This window comes from Camelina sativa, chromosome 8 (genome assembly GCF_030686135.1).
Source record: "Camelina sativa cultivar CO46 ecotype springtype chromosome 8, ASM3068613v1".
In the NCBI taxonomy this organism is placed as follows: Eukaryota; Viridiplantae; Streptophyta; class Magnoliopsida; order Brassicales; family Brassicaceae; genus Camelina; species Camelina sativa.
The window spans coordinates 15,077,615-15,097,231 of record NC_141887.1 but is presented as its reverse complement, the minus strand read 5'-3'; positions in this window follow the sequence as shown (position 1 = coordinate 15,097,231).

The following is a 19,617-nucleotide window of genomic DNA, read 5'->3' as shown; positions in this document are numbered from 1 at the left end:
TGACTGCTTCAAGCCATAGATAGCTTTGTTGAGTTTCAAGACCTTTCCCGGACCAATAGTATCCTCCAAACCCGGTGGTGGTCGCATATACACTTCATCCTCCAGTTCTCCTTGCAAGAAGGCGTTCTTCACGTCCATTTGCCAAAGCTCCCAGTCGAGGTTGGTGGCGAGAGAGAGTACAACTCGAACCGTGTGAAGCTTAGCCACCGGAGCAAACGTATCAAGATAGTCCTCCCCATACGTTTGCGTGAACCCTCGTGCGACTAGGCGGGCTTTGTGGCGTTCAATCTCCCCATTGCTCTTATATTTGATTGTGAAGATATACCGAGAGGTGACAGCCTTCTTGCCCTTGGGTAAGTCAGCCTCGTCCCATGTATGATTTTGCACCATGGCCGTATTCTCGGCATCCACTGCATCTCTCCATACTTTGTGCTGCTTAGCCTCATCATAGGTCTTGGGGATCCAATCCTCATCAATATGGCCAAGAAACACTTGATGCTCTATCGGAAAATGAGCCAAGGTGCACACGGCCTGAATCGGATGAGCAACGGCCATGTTGTTGTAGTACACACGGGTGTTCTTCCAATGACTAGGAGGATACCTAATACGTTGGCTGCGCCGAAGAGGAACTATAGCCCCAGCTTCGGAGTTGGCTCGTCCTGGAGTAATGATCTCCTCAAGCTGTTCAGCCGTCTCCTCGGTTGTTTCGGCCGTGTTGTCCGCGAGTGACTCGGGTGCTTCCTCATGCTGCTCAGTATGGTCATCGGCATGTGTAGCAGGCTCAGGCTCAGTAAATGGCTCAGGTTGCTCTGGTGATGCTGGTCTGGCTGACTCGGTAGTGATCCGATCGTTTTCAAGACCTAGTCGCTCAAGGATTACTCGGAGGTTGCGCGTCCGATCAGATGGTGAATCAGAGAGGTTACGGAGCTCATCCCAATTCTTCTCATCGTAAAAACCTTGTGTCTCCATGAACTTGACATCACGAGATACTAGAACCCTCCTTGTTGTAGGTTCATAGCACTTATACCCCTTTTGTGTGGTAGAGTAGCCAAGAAACATAGCCTTTGTACTCTTTGCATCAAGCTTGTCTCTTAGCTCACCTGGTCGCAACACATAGCACACACAACCAAACACTCGTAAGTGATCAAATGTAGGTTTGTCATTCGTTAATACCTCAAATGGAGACACATCCTTTAGGATCTTTGTTGGTGTGCGGTTAATAAGATAACAAGCGGCTAGCACAGCATCTCCCCAAAACCTCTTTGGAACCCTTGTGTGAAACATCATAGACCTTGCTACTTCCATGAGATGCCTATTCTTTCTCTCAGCCACTCCATTTTGTTGTGGTGTGTAAGGACAGCTAGTTTGATGAAGAATTCCATGTTTGGCTAGATATTGCTTAAAGGCATGGCTTGTGTACTCTCCACCATTATCTGATCTCAAAATTTTAATCTTGGCATGAAAGTGGTTAGTGACATAATTTTGAAAATTAGTAAAGGCCTCAAGGACTCTATCCTTAGAGGGAAGTAAAGTTATCCAAGTATATTTTGATTTTTCATCAATAAAAGTCACAAAATACTTTTGATTATCTCTAGATAAGCAAGGAGATGTCCAAACATCAGAATGAATTAAATCAAAACATTTTTCATAAATAGTAATAGATTTAGGAAAAACAGCCTTGCAATGTTTACCAAGAATACAAGCCTCACACTCATCATTTTGAAAAGAAACATTAGGAAATATTAAAGATAAAGCTCTTGTGTGAGGGTGTCCTAGCCTAGCATGTAAAATAGAATCACTAGGTTTCATAATAACCGAATTAAAACAAGATGCATTAGAAGATAAGTTCAAGTCCTCAAGCACATAGAGGTCATCCTTGGATCCTCCTTGACCAAGAACCTTACTTGTCTCAATATCCTGAAAATGAACATTGTTAGGACCAAATATAGCATAACAATTTAAATCAGTAGTGGCTCTCTTAACTGATAGCAAGTTAGAAGTAAAGTTTGGCATATAAAATGCCTTAGTCTCCTTATCAAATAGTTTCAAGTTTCCAATGCCTTTAACTGGTACTTTCTCACCATTTGCTATTATCACATTACCATTAGCAGGTTTAATATCACTAATTAGCCTAGAATCACTAATCATGTGATGGGATGCACCAGAATCAACTATGAGGGGTTTAATTTTGTTTGAGGCAAGAAACGCCTTACCGGTGGCCTCTTTGATGGCTTTGATGAGCGCATCAAGGTCGGACCGCCTTACCAGCTCGGACGATGCTGCAGCAAGAGCAGTTCCACTGGTCACTTGTTGAGGTTGCTCAGAGATTGATGACTCCCCCATGGCTACTGCTTGATGAGCTCTCGGTGGTCCTCCGCGGTTTGGTCGTCCACCTCGGATGGTACCCGGCGGTGGTGCTAGATGAGGGTGTAGAATCCAGCAGCGGCTCTTGAAGTGACCAAGCTTCTTACAATGCTCACAAAATGGCGGGTTGTTCTTGTCCTCCGGCTTGTAGTAGCCCTTGTTTGCTGATGCCGTCTCAGCTTTGTTAGCGGTCACAAGTTCTCCCTTGCCGCCAAACAATCCCATGGAGCCATGCTCCTTTTGAATTTGGTTACAGACATCATCAAGGCTAGGGAGCTTGTCCGACCGTAGAATATGCTTGATAAGGTCATTGTAGGAGGGGTTCAAGGTCAAGAGAAGGCCGAACACCTTATCTTGTTCACGCCTCTCATTCAGAATGGCCGGATCTATAGTCGCCGGCCGGAGCATCTCTAGTTCAGCCCAAAGGGACCTAAACTTCCCAAAGTGCTTGGTGAACTCCATGTCTTCTTGGTTGAGGTTGTTGATGGCCCTCTTAATCTCAAAAATTCGGTTTACATTTGTAACATTCCCAAAAACATTCTTGAGAGTGTCCCACAAGTCTTTTGCTGTCTCGCAATAAGAGTAAGCTTCAAGTATAGGTGCATCTAGGGAGTTTTGAATGATAGCTAGGACTCCCTGATCTTCTTGAAACCACTTGTTCTTCTCATCGACAAGATCCTTGCCGTCTTTGGTGGTCTCGCCACTAGGAGCTTCGCTCGTCTCAACATGGGACCAAAGTCCTCGGCCGCATAGGGCTGTCTTTGTGGTTCTAGCCCACAGTAAGTAATTCTCTCCCTTGAGAGTAACTGGAACAATGAGAGTTTTGGTAGTTTCCATGGAAAAAGATGAAGAGACCGTTGGTTAAAGCTATTGTCCAACGGTTAAAGAAAGAAGATTCAAGAACAAGAAATTTCAAGAACAAGAAAGAGAATGCGGAAGGGAGTGATGGAGATTTGAGGCAAGAACAGAATCAAATCTGCTCTGATACCATGTAAGTTTGAGAGTAGAGTAATCAAGAGATTATGGAAGAGAGTGAAATCGTGTAAAGAGTGAGGAGAGTGAACGATTGAGAGAGAGAGTGTTGGAGAAAGAGAATAAACTCTTTTCTTACTTCTATTAGTATGATACTTACAAACTATTTAAAGACATATACAAATAGGATATTCTCTTAGGATCCTATGCACACTAATATGAGGAGAAAGCGACATCTCCTTATTCTAACATGTGATCTCCTCTTCTCTCTTACAACTTGCTCCAACGGCTACAAAGGAAGGATCGAGATGAATGGCGACCGTTGGAGGATCTCTTTGGTGGATTGGGCTCATGAAGACTTCTATTTGAGGATGGCCCGTTGGTTGGTCGTACGGACGTCCGTACGGTCGTACGGACAAGTGTGTGTGCCGGTTCATAATAAGTGTTGTCGAAACAACCCAAATTCATCCCAAACTCTTACAATTAGTCAAATGCATTGGATTGTCACACATTCTGACCCTAGAAACAGTAACAAATCTGTTTACTGCTTCGAATCAATGTTTTCTCGGTTTTAGCCTGTTTTCTCGGCTTAAGCTTGTTTTGGGATAAAACAAGTTTAAGTGTTGTCTAAACATTTCAAATTCATCCCAAACTCTTACAATTAGTCAAATGCATTGGATTGTCACATATTCTGACCCTAGAAACAGTAACAAAGCTGTTTACTATTTCAAATCAATGTTTTCTTTGTTTTAGCTTGTTTCGGGACAAAATGGGTATAATTGTTGTCTAAACACTTCAAATTCATCCCAAACTATTACAATTAGCCAAATGCATTGGATTGTCACACATTCTGACCCTAGAAACAGTAACAAAGCTGTTTACTACTTCAAATCAATGTTTTCTCGGTTATAGCTTGTGTCGGGACAAAATGGGTATAATTGTTGTCTAAACACTTCAAATTCAACCCGAACTCTTATAATTAGTCAATTGCATTGGACTGTTATACATTCTGACCCTAGAAACAGTAACAAAGCTGTTTACTGCTTTGAATCAATGTTTTCTCAGTTTTAGCCTGTTTTGGGACAAAATGGGTATAAGTGTTGTCTAAACAACCCAAATTCATCCCAAACTCTTACAATTAGTCAAATGCATTGGATTGTCACACATTCTGGCCCTAGAAACAGTAACAAAACTGTTTACTGCTTCGAATCAATGTTTTCTCGGTTTTAGCCTGTTTTCTCGGGTTAAGCTTGTTTTGGGATAAAAGAGGTTTAAGTGTTATCTAAACACTTCAAATTCATCCCAAACTCTTACAATTATTCAAATGGACTCGATTGTTACACATTTTGACCCTAGGAACAGTAACAAAGGTGTTTACTTCTTCGAATCAATGTTTTCTCGGTTTTAGCCAGTTTTCTCGGTTTAAGCATCTTTTGGGATAAAACAGGTTTAAGTGTTGTCTAAACAACCCAAATTCATCCCAAAATCTTACAATTAGTCAAATGCATTGGATTGTCACACATTCTGACCCTAGAAACAGTAACAAATCTGTTTACTGCTTCAAATCAAAGTTTTCTTGGTTTTAGCATGTTTCAGGACAAAATGGGTATAATTTTTGTCTAAACACTTCAAATTCATCCCAAACTCTTACAATTAGTCAAATGCATTGGAATGTCACACATTCGGACCCTAGAAACAGTAACAAAGCTGTTTACTGCTTCAAATCAATGTTTTCTCGGTTATAGCTTGTTTCGGGACAATATGGGTATAATTGTTGTCTAAACACTTCAAATTCAACCCGAACTATTAACACTCCTAATTCATCCAAAACTGTTACAATTAGTCAAATGCATTGGATTGTCACATATTCTGACCCTAGAAGCAGTAACAAAGCTGTTTACTGTTTTGAATCAATGTTTTCTTGGTTTTAGCATGTTTCGGGACAAAATGGGTATAAGTGTTGTCGAAACAACCCAAATTCATCCCAAACTCTTACAATTAGTCAAATGCATTGGATTGTCACACATTCTGACCCTAGAAACAGTAACAAATATGTTTACTGCTTCGAATCAATGTTTTCTCGGTTTTAGCCTGTTTTCTCGGCTTAAGCTTGTTTTGGGATAAAACAAGTTTAAGTGTTGTCTAAACATTTCAAATTCATCCCAAACTCTTACAATTAGTCAAATGCATTGGATTGTCACATATTCTGACCCTAGAAACAGTAACAAAGCTGTTTACTATTTCAAATCAATGTTTTCTTTGTTTTAGCTTGTTTCGGGACAAAATGGGTATAATTGTTGTCTAAACACTTCAAATTCATCCCAAACTCTTACAATTAGCCAAATGCATTGGATTGTCACACATTCTGACCCTAGAAACAGTAACAAAGCTGTTTACTACTTCAAATCAATGTTTTCTCGGTTATAGCTTGTTTCGGGACAAAATGGGTATAATTGTTGTCTAAACACTTCAAATTCAACCCAAACTCTTATAATTAGTCAATTGCATTGGACTGTTATACATTCTGACCCTAGAAACAGTAACAAAGCTGTTTACTGCTTTGAATCAATGTTTTCTCAGTTTTAGCCTGTTTTGGGACAAAATGGGTATAAGTGTTGTCTAAACAACCCAAATTCATCCCAAACTCTTAAAATTAGTCAAATGCATTGGATTGTCACACATTCTGGCCCTAGAAACAGTAACAAAACTGTTTACTGCTTCGAATCAATGTTTTCTCGGTTTTAGCCTGTTTTCTCGGCTTAAGCTTGTTTTGGGATAAAAGAGGTTTAAGTGTTATCTAAACACTTCAAATTCATCCCAAACTCTTACAATTATTCAAATGGACTCGATTGTTACACATTTTGACCCTAGGAACAGTAACAAAGGTGTTTACTTCTTCGAATCAATGTTTTCTCGGTTTTAGCCAGTTTTCTCGGTTTAAGCATCTTTTGGGATAAAACAGGTTTAAGTGTTGTCTAAACAACCCAAATTCATCCCAAAATCTTACAATTAGTCAAATGCATTGGATTGTCACACATTCTAACCCTAGAAACAGTAACAAATCTGTTTACTGCTTCAAATCAAAGTTTTCTTGGTTTTAGCATGTTTCAGGACAAAATGGGTATAATTTTTGTCTAAACACTTCAAATTCATCCCAAACTCTTACAATTAGTCAAATGCATTGGAATGTCACACATTCGGACCCTAGAAACAGTAACAAAGCTGTTTACTGCTTCAAATCAATGTTTTCTCGGTTATAGCTTGTTTCGGGACAATATGGGTATAATTTATTGATCAAGAATAAGCCTATGGCGTCCGTACAGTCCGTACCGTCCGTACGTGCAAGCAATAAGGCCGAGTGAAGCACTAAGGCCGAGTCATCTATGTGTGAGGATAGTGAGGAGGCCTGCTCACCTCCGGCCCATGAGAAGGATCGAGAATCCCTTGTGTAGCCGTTAGGGAGAAAGCGCAAGTGGACAAGAGTGGAAGACTAGGACAAGTCGCTATCACCGATCACCTACCCCCTCTCTCTCCTAATTGTCGATTTCTCTTGTTTCTACTTTAGGTCATGTGGTCGCCCTAGCTGCCTCCCTATTTAAACCCTTGTCATGTGTTGTATTTGAGATATTCTACCTAATTCTAATCTATTATCACTCTCTTTCATACTATTAGCCACCAACTCTTCTTCTTCATTCTAAACCTCTCAAATCTCTCTAAGTCTTCCGCTTATTTCAACATGGTATCAGAGCCAGGTTGTCGTTCTTGATAACCTATCTCTTCTATTCTTCCATTCTTCATTCTTGTTCACTCGATTCTCAGTCCTATTTCTCTTTATTCTCCGGGTAAAAGCTTTGTCCATCGGTCCATAGCGGTTAAACCATGGAAAACGCCAAACCCATTGTCATGCCGGTTGTTCTCAAAGGAACAAACTACTTGCTGTGGACTAGAACCACAAGAACTGCCCTTGGAGGTCGTGGTCTTTGGAGTCATGTCGAGAGTGACTATGCTCCAAAACAAAACCTAAAAGGAGAAGATGAAGGCGCTTCCGAGGAGGAAGTAGAAGAAGAGAGCGAGAGGAAGGCCAAGTGGTTCCAAGAAGACCAAGTTGTCCTATCTGTTCTCCAAAACTCTCTTGACACACCAATCCTTGAGGCCTACTCATATTGCGAGACGGCCAAGGAGTTGTGGGAGACACTTAAAGGTGTCTATGGCAATATCTCCAACTTGACTCGGGTCTTTGAGGTCAAGAAGGCCATAAATGAGCTTAACCAAGATGATGTGGAGTTCACTAAACATCTTGGCAAGTTTCGAGCTTTATGGTCCGAGCTTGACATGTTGCGGCCGAGTACACTCGATCCGAGTGTGTTGACTGAAAGAAAGGAGCAAGACAAGATCTTTGGTCTCCTTCTTACTTTAAACCCATCCTTCAACGATCTCTTGAAGCACATCCTCAGGGCAGAGAAACTTCCCTCTTTTGAAGACATTTGTTCACAAATCCAAAGAGAGCAAGGTTCTCTTGACTTGTTTAGCGGTAAGGGGGAGCTTGCTACGGCTAATAAAGGAGTGTACAAGCAAGAGGAGAGGAAGGTGTGGATATGCGACCACTGCAAGAGGCGGGGTCACCTGAAAGACAAGTGCTGGGTTCTCCACCCTCATCTCAAACCGGCCAAGTTCAAAGCAAACCTCTCAAAGGAAGCGGTTAGCGACAAGGGAGCCGGGCCGTCAAAGCAAGGAGATGAGGCAGCCATGACCGCAGCCTATGGAGAAGTGGTTAGGAAATCAGACCTTGAGGCGCTCATCCGTTCCATTGCCTCACTCAAGGAGTCTGGTATCTCTTTCTTTACCTCTAAGCCTAGTAAATCTCTTGTCATAGACTCGGGTGCTTCTCACCACATGATTAGTAATCCTAGTCTAATTGACAATATAAAACCGGCTTTAGGAAATGTTATAATTGCAAATGGAGAACAAATACCAGTGAAAGGAATAGGGGACTTGAAACTATTTGATAAAACCACAAAAGCTTTCTTTATGCCTACCTTCACATCTAATCTTCTATCGGTTAAGAGAACCACTAATGATTTGAATTGTTATGCAATCTTTGGTCCTAATAGTGTTCATTTTCAGGATATTGAGACTGGAAAAGTTCTTGGAGAGGGACAAGGGAGTGGAGATCTCTATGTCCTAGAGAAAACCTCGCCAAGTTTATCTACTAAATCTTGTTTTGTTGTTAATTTGGATAGTGTGTGGCATGCTAGATTAGGCCATCCTCATTCTCGTGCCCTTGCTTTAATGTTACCAAGTGTTTCTTTTGATAGTTCAATGTGTGAGTCTTGTATTCTTGGTAAACATTGCAAATCTATTTTTCCCAAGTCTAAAACTATTTATGAGCATTGTTTTGATTTAGTGCACTCGGATGTGTGGACTTCACCATGCCTTTCTAGAGATAATAACAAATATTTTGTGACTTTTATTGATGAAAAATCTAAGTACACATGGATTACTTTGTTGCCTTCAAAGGATAGAGTGTTTGATGCTTTTATAAACTTTCAAAATTATGTTACTAATCATTTCAATGCTAAAATTAAGGTACTTAGATCAGACAATGGTGGAGAGTATACAAGTCACAAATTCAGAGAACACCTAGCAAAACACGGCATACTACACCAAACAAGTTGTCCCTATACGCCCCAACAAAATGGTGTGGCCGAGAGGAAGAACCGACATCTAATGGAGGTGGCACGGTCGATGATGTTCCATTCACACGTTACAAGGCGATATTGGGGTGATGCTGTGATGACAGCATGCTACCTGATCAATCGGACACCAACCAAAGTCCTTAATGACCTATCGCCATTTGAGGTATTGAATGGATTTAAACCATCTCTAGAGCACTTACGGGTCTTTGGGTGTGTTTCTTTTGTACTTGTGCCAGGAGAACAGCGGAGTAAGCTCGATCCCAAAAGCATAAGGTGTATGTTCATCGGCTACTCCACTACTCAAAAGGGATACAAGTGTTTTGACCCAAAGACAAGCCGGCTGTATGTATCAAGAGATGTTCGGTTCTTGGAAAATGTGGGTTATTTTGATAACAAAGACTGGAACAGCTTGAAGGATCTTTCATCATCACCAAATGATAGAGCCTCCAGCCTTAAGTTTCTCCTTGACCATCTCGGAAATCCGCCTACGGCCACAGCCCTTCCTCAGCCAGAACCCAACCCGAGCTCCATTGACCATACGCTCGAGCCGGAAGGTGCTATGCCCGAGATGATATCCCCGGACCATGAGATGCCCGAGTCAAACCAGAGCATGACCGAGGCACATGAGATGCCCAAGCCAAACTCAAGCCTGACCGAGACACGACCTGATGCTGAACCGGTCATCGAAGATGTCACTCAGTCCAGCCAATCAGTGCCGCCAGCTCAACCAGCTCCACGACGAAGCACGCGTGTCCGGTCTCACCCCTCTACATGGAAAGATAAGAGGGTCTACTACAACAGTCAAGCCGTCGCACATCCTATCCAAGCCGTATGTTCGCTCGAGCTGCTTCCGACCGAGCACCAAGCCTTCTTCGGCCAAGTTGATGAACACTGGGTTCCCCAAACGTACGAGGAGGCCAAAGAACATAAGGTATGGGTAGATGCTGTGGAGGATGAAGCTGGTGCAATGATCAGAAATCACACATGGGATGAGGCTGACCTCCCCAAAGGGAAGAAGGCCGTAAGTTCAAAGTGGGTATTCACCATCAAGTTCTTGAGCACGGGAGAGATTGAAAGGCATAAGGCACGGCTGGTGGCCCGAGGGTTCACTCAAACCTATGGAGATGACTACATGGCAACGTTTGCTCCCGTGGCCAAATTGCATACCGTGCGAGTAGTGCTATCGTTGGCCGTGAACCTTTCTTGGGACTTATGGCAAATGGATGTGAAGAACGCGTTCCTCCAAGGCGAGCTAGATGAAGAAGTGTACATGACTCCTCCGCCTGGTCTTGAGGACATTGTTGCTCCCGGGAAAGTCTTACGGTTACGCAAGGCCATCTATGGCCTCAAACAGTCACCACGCGCCTGGTACCATAAGCTCAGCTCCACTCTTAAGGCGAATGGCTTTAGACGATCGGAGGCTGATCACACTCTTTTCACTCTCAAGACATCACTTGGCCTGGTTGTGGTGCTGGTTTATGTCGATGACATCATCGTGACTGGCGATGACAAGGCCGGTATTGTTGCCATTAAAGACTCTCTCAAGTCTGCCTTTGACATTAAGGACCTCGGAGAGCTCAAATACTTCCTCGGCATCGAAATCTGCCGTTCCCCGGAGGGTATCTTCCTCTCACAACGCAAGTATGCTCTGGACTTGCTTGCTGAGACAGGCAAACTTGGTACGGTTCCAGCTACTACACCACTGGATGAAGATTACCAGCTCAAGCGAAAGGGGGAGAGCATTCGGGCGAAGGAAGGCAAACCACGCGAACCATTGGACGAGCCGTTCCCGGACGTCACACGCTACCGACGGCTTGTAGGTAAGTTGATCTATTTAACTATCACACGACCTGATATCTCTTATGCTGTGAATCAGGTGAGTCAGCACATGCAAGCTCCAAGCAAGTATCAATGGAGTCAAGTGGAGAGGATTTTGAGCTATCTCAAGGGCAGCCCTGGTCAAGGCATTTGGATGGGTAAAAACGGCAACACTGAGATCGTGGGTTATTGTGATGCGGACTATAATGGAGACACATTGGATAGGCGGTCAACTACTGGATATTGCACCTTTGTTGGAGGAAACCTAGTTACATGGAGGTCTAAGAAGCAAAAGGTGGTGTCATGTTCAAGTGCCGAGGCTGAGTACCGAGCTATGAGGAAGCTAACTAATGAGATGACATGGTTGAAAGGTCTACTTAAGGATCTCGGCATTGAAACAAGACAGCCGATGACAATGCATTGTGACAATGAGGCAGCGATCCACATAGCCACTAACTCAGTCTTCCATGAACGGACCAAGCACATTGAGAGCGACTGCCACAAGGTTAGGGAGAGGATCGAAGAGGGAGCGGTTCTACCATGCCACACAAGGAGTCAAGACCAGCTAGCCGACATCTTCACCAAATCTGCAAGTCCCAAGGTTTGTGATTATATTCATAGCAAACTTGGACTTGTAGACATCACACGGCCGTGATCAACTTTCCTAATCCGTGGACAGCACACTCTTTTTCCCTTGGCTTAGTTTTGTCCCATGAGGTTTTCTAAGTCAAGGTTTTTAATGAGGTGCTGCTTCACGGGTTCCAAGCTTAGCCATTTCATCAGGCTAAGCTTGAGGGGGAGTATTGATCAAGAATAAGCCTATGGCGTCCGTACAGTCCGTACCGTCCGTACGTGCAAGCAATAAGGCCGAGTGAAGCACTAAGGCCGAGTCATCTATGTGTGAGGATAGTGAGGAGGCCTGCTCACCTCCGGCCCATGAGAAGGATCGAGAATCCCTTGTGTAGCCGTTAGGGAGAAAGCGCAAGTGGACAAGAGTGGAAGACTAGGACAAGTCGCTATCACCGATCACCTACCCCCTCTCTCTCCTAATTGTCGATTTCTCTTGTTTCTACTTTAGGTCATGTGGTCGCCCTAGCTGCCTCCCTATTTAAACCCTTGTCATGTGTTGTATTTGAGATATTCTACCTAATTCTAATCTATTATCACTCTCTTTCATACTATTAGCCACCAACTCTTCTTCTTCATTCTAAACCTCTCAAATCTCTCTAAGTCTTCCGCTTATTTCAACATAATTGTTGTCTAAACACTTCAAATTCAACCCGAACTATTAACACTCCTAATTCATCCAAAACTGTTACAATTAGTCAAATGCATTGGATTGTCACATATTCTGACCCTAGAAGCAGTAACAAAGCTGTTTACTGTTTTGAATCAATGTTTTCTTGGTTTTAGCATGTTTCGGGACAAAATGGGTATAAGTGTTGTCTAAACAACCCAAATTCATCCCAAACTCTTACAATTAGTCAAATGCATTGGATTGTCACACATTCTGACCCTAGAAACAGTAACAAATCTGTTTACTGCTTCGAATCAATGTTTTCTCGGTTTTAGCCTGTTTTCTCGGCTTAAGCTTGTTTTGGGATAAAACAAGTTTAAGTGTTGTCTAAACATTTCAAATTCATCCCAAACTCTTACAATTAGTCAAATGCATTGGATTGTCACATATTCTAACCCTAGAAACAGTAACAAAGCTGTTTACTATTTTAAATCAATGTTTTCTTTGTTTTAGCTTGTTTCGGGACAAAATGGGTATAATTGTTGTCTAAACACTTCAAATTCATCCCAAACTCTTACAATTAGCCAAATGCATTGGATTGTCACACATTCTGACCCTAGAAACAGTAACAAAGCTGTTTACTACTTCAAATCAATGTTTTCTCGGTGATAGCTTGTTTCGGGACAAAATGGGTATAATTGTTGTCTAAACACTTCAAATTCAACCCGAACTCTTATAATTAGTCAATTGCATTGGACTGTTATACATTCTGACCCTAGAAACAGTAACAAAGCTGTTTACTGCTTTGAATCAATGTTTTCTCAGTTTTAGCCTGTTTTGGGACAAAATGGGTATAAGTGTTGTCTAAACAACCCAAATTCATCCCAAACTCTTACAATTAGTCAAATGCATTGGATTGTCACTTATTCTGACCCTAGAAACAGTAACAAAACTGTTTACTGCTTCGAATCAATGTTTTCTCGGTTTTAGCCTGTTTTCTCGGCTTAAGCTTGTTTTGGGATAAAAGAGGTTTAAGTGTTATCTAAACACTTCAAATTCATCCCAAACTCTTACAATTATTCAAATGGACTCGATTGTTACACATTTTGACCCTAGGAACAGTAACAAAGGTGTTTACTTCTTCGAATCAATGTTTTCTCGGTTTTAGCCAGTTTTCTCGGTTTAAGCATCTTTTGGGATAAAACAGGTTTAAGTGTTGTCTAAACAACCCAAATTCATCCCAAAATCTTACAATTAGTCAAATGCATTGGATTGTCACACATTCTGACCCTAGAAACAGTAACAAATCTGTTTACTGCTTCAAATCAAAGTTTTCTTGGTTTTAGCATGTTTCAGGACAAAATGGGTATAATTTTTGTCTAAACACTTCAAATTCATCCCAAACTCTTACAATTAGTCAAATGCATTGGAATGTCACACATTCGGACCCTAGAAACAGTAACAAAGCTGTTTACTGCTTCAAATCAATGTTTTCTCGGTTATAGCTTGTTTCGGGACAATATGGGTATAATTGTTGTCTAAACACTTCAAATTCAACCCGAACTATTAACACTCCTAATTCATCCAAAACTGTTACAATTAGTCAAATGCATTGGATTGTCACATATTCTGACCCTAGAAGCAGTAACAAAGCTGTTTACTGTTTTGAATCAATGTTTTCTTGGTTTTAGCATGTTTCGGGACAAAATGGGTATAAGTGTTGTCTAAACAACCCAAATTCATCCCAAACTCTTACAATTAGTCAAATGCATTGGATTGTCACACATTCTGACCCTAGAAACAGTAACAAATCTGTTTACTGCTTCGAATCAATGTTTTCTCGGTTTTAGCCTGTTTTCTCGGCTTAAGCTTGTTTTGGGATAAAACAAGTTTAAGTGTTGTCTAAACATTTCAAATTCATCCCAAACTCTTACAATTAGTCAAATGCATTGGATTGTCACATATTCTAACCCTAGAAACAGTAACAAAGCTGTTTACTATTTTAAATCAATGTTTTCTTTGTTTTAGCTTGTTTCGGGACAAAATGGGTATAATTGTTGTCTAAACACTTCAAATTCATCCCAAACTCTTACAATTAGCCAAATGCATTGGATTGTCACACATTCTGACCCTAGAAACAGTAACAAAGCTGTTTACTACTTCAAATCAATGTTTTCTCGGTGATAGCTTGTTTCGGGACAAAATGGGTATAATTGTTGTCTAAACACTTCAAATTCAACCCGAACTCTTATAATTAGTCAATTGCATTGGACTGTTATACATTCTGACCCTAGAAACAGTAACAAAGCTGTTTACTGCTTTGAATCAATGTTTTCTCAGTTTTAGCCTGTTTTGGGACAAAATGGGTATAAGTGTTGTCTAAACAACCCAAATTCATCCCAAACTCTTACAATTAGTCAAATGCATTGGATTGTCACTTATTCTGACCCTAGAAACAGTAACAAAACTGTTTACTGCTTCGAATCAATGTTTTCTCGGTTTTAGCCTGTTTTCTCGGCTTAAGCTTGTTTTGGGATAAAAGAGGTTTAAGTGTTATCTAAACACTTCAAATTCATCCCAAACTCTTACAATTATTCAAATGGACTCGATTGTTACACATTTTGACCCTAGGAACAGTAACAAAGGTGTTTACTTCTTCGAATCAATGTTTTCTCGGTTTTAGCCAGTTTTCTCGGTTTAAGCATCTTTTGGGATAAAACAGGTTTAAGTGTTGTCTAAACAACCCAAATTCATCCCAAAATCTTACAATTAGTCAAATGCATTGGATTGTCACACATTCTGACCCTAGAAACAGTAACAAATCTGTTTACTGCTTCAAATCAAAGTTTTCTTGGTTTTAGCATGTTTCAGGACAAAATGGGTATAATTTTTGTCTAAACACTTCAAATTCATCCCAAACTCTTACAATTAGTCAAATGCATTGGAATGTCACACATTCGGACCCTAGAAACAGTAACAAAGCTGTTTACTGCTTCAAATCAATGTTTTCTCGGTTATAGCTTGTTTCGGGACAATATGGGTATAATTGTTGTCTAAACACTTCAAATTCAACCCGAACTATTAACACTCCTAATTCATCCAAAACTGTTACAATTAGTCAAATGCATTGGATTGTCACATATTCTGACCCTAGAAGCAGTAACAAAGCTGTTTACTGTTTTGAATCAATGTTTTCTTGGTTTTAGCATGTTTCGGGACAAAATGGGTATAAGTGTTGTCTAAACAACCCAAATTCATCCCAAACTCTTACAATTAGTCAAATGCATTGGATTGTCACACATTCTGACCCTAGAAACAGTAACAAATCTGTTTACTGCTTCGAATCAATGTTTTCTCGGTTTTAGCCTGTTTTCTCGGCTTAAGCTTGTTTTGGGATAAAACAAGTTTAAGTGTTGTCTAAACATTTCAAATTCATCCCAAACTCTTACAATTAGTCAAATGCATTGGATTGTCACATATTCTGACCCTAGAAACAGTAACAAAGCTGTTTACTATTTTAAATCAATGTTTTCTTTGTTTTAGCTTGTTTCGGGACAAAATGGGTATAATTGTTGTCTAAACACTTCAAATTCATCCCAAACTCTTACAATTAGCCAAATGCATTGGATTGTCACACATTCTGACCCTAGAAACAGTAACAAAGCTGTTTACTACTTCAAATCAATGTTTTCTCGGTGATAGCTTGTTTCGGGACAAAATGGGTATAATTGTTGTCTAAACACTTCAAATTCAACCCGAACTCTTATAATTAGTCAATTGCATTGGACTGTTATACATTCTGACCCTAGAAACAGTAACAAAGCTGTTTACTGCTTTGAATCAATGTTTTCTCAGTTTTAGCCTGTTTTGGGACAAAATGGGTATAAGTGTTGTCTAAACAACCCAAATTCATCCCAAACTCTTACAATTAGTCAAATGCATTGGATTGTCACTTATTCTGACCCTAGAAACAGTAACAAAACTGTTTACTGCTTCGAATCAATGTTTTCTCGGTTTTAGCCTGTTTTCTCGGCTTAAGCTTGTTTTGGGATAAAAGAGGTTTAAGTGTTATCTAAACACTTCAAATTCATCCCAAACTCTTACAATTATTCAAATGGACTCGATTGTTACACATTTTGACCCTAGGAACAGTAACAAAGGTGTTTACTTCTTCGAATCAATGTTTTCTCGGTTTTAGCCAGTTTTCTCGGTTTAAGCATCTTTTGGGATAAAACAGGTTTAAGTGTTGTCTAAACAACCCAAATTCATCCCAAAATCTTACAATTAGTCAAATGCATTGGATTGTCACACATTCTGACCCTAGAAACAGTAACAAATCTGTTTACTGCTTCAAATCAAAGTTTTCTTGGTTTTAGCATGTTTCAGGACAAAATGGGTATAATTTTTGTCTAAACACTTCAAATTCATCCCAAACTCTTACAATTAGTCAAATGCATTGGAATGTCACACATTCGGACCCTAGAAACAGTAAGAAAGCTGTTTACTGCTTCAAATCAATGTTTTCTCGGTTATAGCTTGTTTCGGGACAATATGGGTATAATTGTTGTCTAAACACTTCAAATTCAACCCGAACTATTAACACTCCTAATTCATCCAAAACTGTTACAATTAGTCAAATGCATTGGATTGTCACATATTCTGACCCTAGAAGCAGTAACAAAGCTGTTTACTGTTTTGAATCAATGTTTTCTTGGTTTTAGCATGTTTCGGGACAAAATGGGTATAAGTGTTGTCTAAACAACCCAAATTCATCCCAAACTCTTACAATTAGTCAAATGCATTGGATTGTCACACATTCTGACCCTAGAAACAGTAACAAATCTGTTTACTGCTTCGAATCAATGTTTTCTCGGTTTTAGCCTGTTTTCTCGGCTTAAGCTTGTTTTGGGATAAAACAAGTTTAAGTGTTGTCTAAACATTTCAAATTCATCCCAAACTCTTACAATTAGTCAAATGCATTGGATTGTCACATATTCTGACCCTAGAAACAGTAACAAAGCTGTTTACTATTTTAAATCAATGTTTTCTTTGTTTTAGCTTGTTTCGGGACAAAATGGGTATAATTGTTGTCTAAACACTTCAAATTCATCCCAAACTCTTACAATTAGCCAAATGCATTGGATTGTCACACATTCTGACCCTAGAAACAGTAGCAAAGCTGTTTACTACTTCAAATCAATGTTTTCTCGGTGATAGCTTGTTTCGGGACAAAATGGGTATAATTGTTGTCTAAACACTTCAAATTCAACCCGAACTCTTATAATTAGTCAATTGCATTGGACTGTTATACATTCTGACCCTAGAAACAGTAACAAAGCTGTTTACTGCTTTGAATCAATGTTTTCTCAGTTTTAGCCTGTTTTGGGACAAAATGGGTATAAGTGTTGTCTAAACAACCCAAATTCATCCCAAACTCTTACAATTAGTCAAATGCATTGGATTGTCACTTATTCTGACCCTAGAAACAGTAACAAAACTGTTTACTGCTTCGAATCAATGTTTTCTCGGTTTTAGCCTGTTTTCTCGGCTTAAGCTTGTTTTGGGATAAAAGAGGTTTAAGTGTTATCTAAACACTTCAAATTCATCCCAAACTCTTACAATTATTCAAATGGACTCGATTGTTACACATTTTGACCCTAGGAACAGTAACAAAGGTGTTTACTTCTTCGAATCAATGTTTTCTCGGTTTTAGCCAGTTTTCTCGGTTTAAGCCTCTTTTGGGATAAAACAGGTTTAAGTGTTGTCTAAACAACCCAAATTCATCCCAAACTCTTACAATTAGTCAAATGCATTGGATTGTCACACATTCTGACCCTAGAAACAGTAACAAATCTGTTTACTGCTTCAAATCAAAGTTTTCTTGGTTTTAGCATGTTTCAGGACAAAATGGGTATAATTTTTGTCTAAACACTTCAAATTCATCCCAAACTCTTACAATTAGTCAAATGCATTGGAATGTCACACATTCGGACCCTAGAAACAGTAACAAAGCTGTTTACTGCTTCAAATCAATGTTTTCTCGGTTATAGCTTGTTTCGGGACAATATGGGTATAATTGTTGTCTAAACACTTCAAATTCAACCCGAACTATTAACACTCCTAATTCATCCAAAACTGTTACAATTAGTCAAATGCATTGGATTGTCACATATTCTGACCCTAGAAGCAGTAACAAAGCTGTTTACTGTTTTGAATCAATGTTTTCTTGGTTTTAGCATGTTTCGGGACAAAATGGGTATAAGTGTTGTCTAAACAACCCTAATTCGTCCAAAACTGTTACAATTAGTCAAATGCATTGGATTGTCACATATTCTGACCCTAGAAGCAGTAACAAAGCTGTTTACTGTTTTGAATCAATGTTTTCTTGGTTTTAGCATGTTTCGGGACAAAATGGGTATAAGTGTTGTCTAAACAACCCAAATTCATCCCAAACTCTTACAATTAGTCAAATGCATTGGATTGTCACACATTCTGACCCTAGAAACAGTAACAAATCTGTTTACTGCTTCGAATCAATGTTTTCTCGGTTTTAGCCTGTTTTCTCGGCTTAAGCTTGTTTTGGGATAAAACAAGTTTAAGTGTTCTCTAAACATTTCAAATTCATCCCAAACTCTTACAATTAGTCAAATGCATTGGATTGTCACACATTCTGACCCTAGAAACAGTAACAAATCTGTTTACTGCTTCAAATCAAAGTTTTCTTTGTTTTAGCATGTTTCAGGACAAAATGGGTATAATTTTTGTCTAAACACTTCAAATTCATCCCAAACTCTTACAATTAGTCAAATGCATTGGAATGTCACACATTCGGACCCTAGAAACAGTAACAAAGCTGTTTACTGCTTCAAATCAATGTTTTCTCGGTTATAGCTTGTTTCGGGACAATATGGGTATAATTGTTGTCTAAACACTTCAAATTCAACCCGAACTATTAACACTCCTAATTCATCCAAAACTGTTACAATTAGTCAAATGCATTGGATTGTCACATATTCTGACCCTAGAAGCAGTAACAAAGCTGTTTACTGTTTTGAATCAATGTTTTCTTGGTTTTAGCATGTTTCGGGACAAAATGGGTATAAGTGTTGTCTAAACAACCCAAATTCATCCCAAACTCTTACAATTAGTCAAATGCATTGGATTGTCACACATTCTGACCCTAGAAACAGTAACAAATCTGTTTACTGCTTCGAATCAATGTTTTCTTTTTTTTAGCTTGTTTCGGGACAAAATGGGTATAATTGTTGTCTAAACACTTCAAATTCATCCCAAACTCTTACAATTAGTCAAATGCAATGGATTGTCACACATTCTGACCCTAGAAACAGTAACAAAGCTGTTTACTACTTCAAATCAATGTTTTCTCGGTTATAGCTTGTTTCGGGACAAAATGGGTATAATTGTTGTCTAAACACTTTAAATTCAACCCGAACTCTTATAATTAGTCAATTGCATTGGACTGTTATACATTCTGACCCTAGAAACAGTAACAAAGCTGTTTACTGCTTT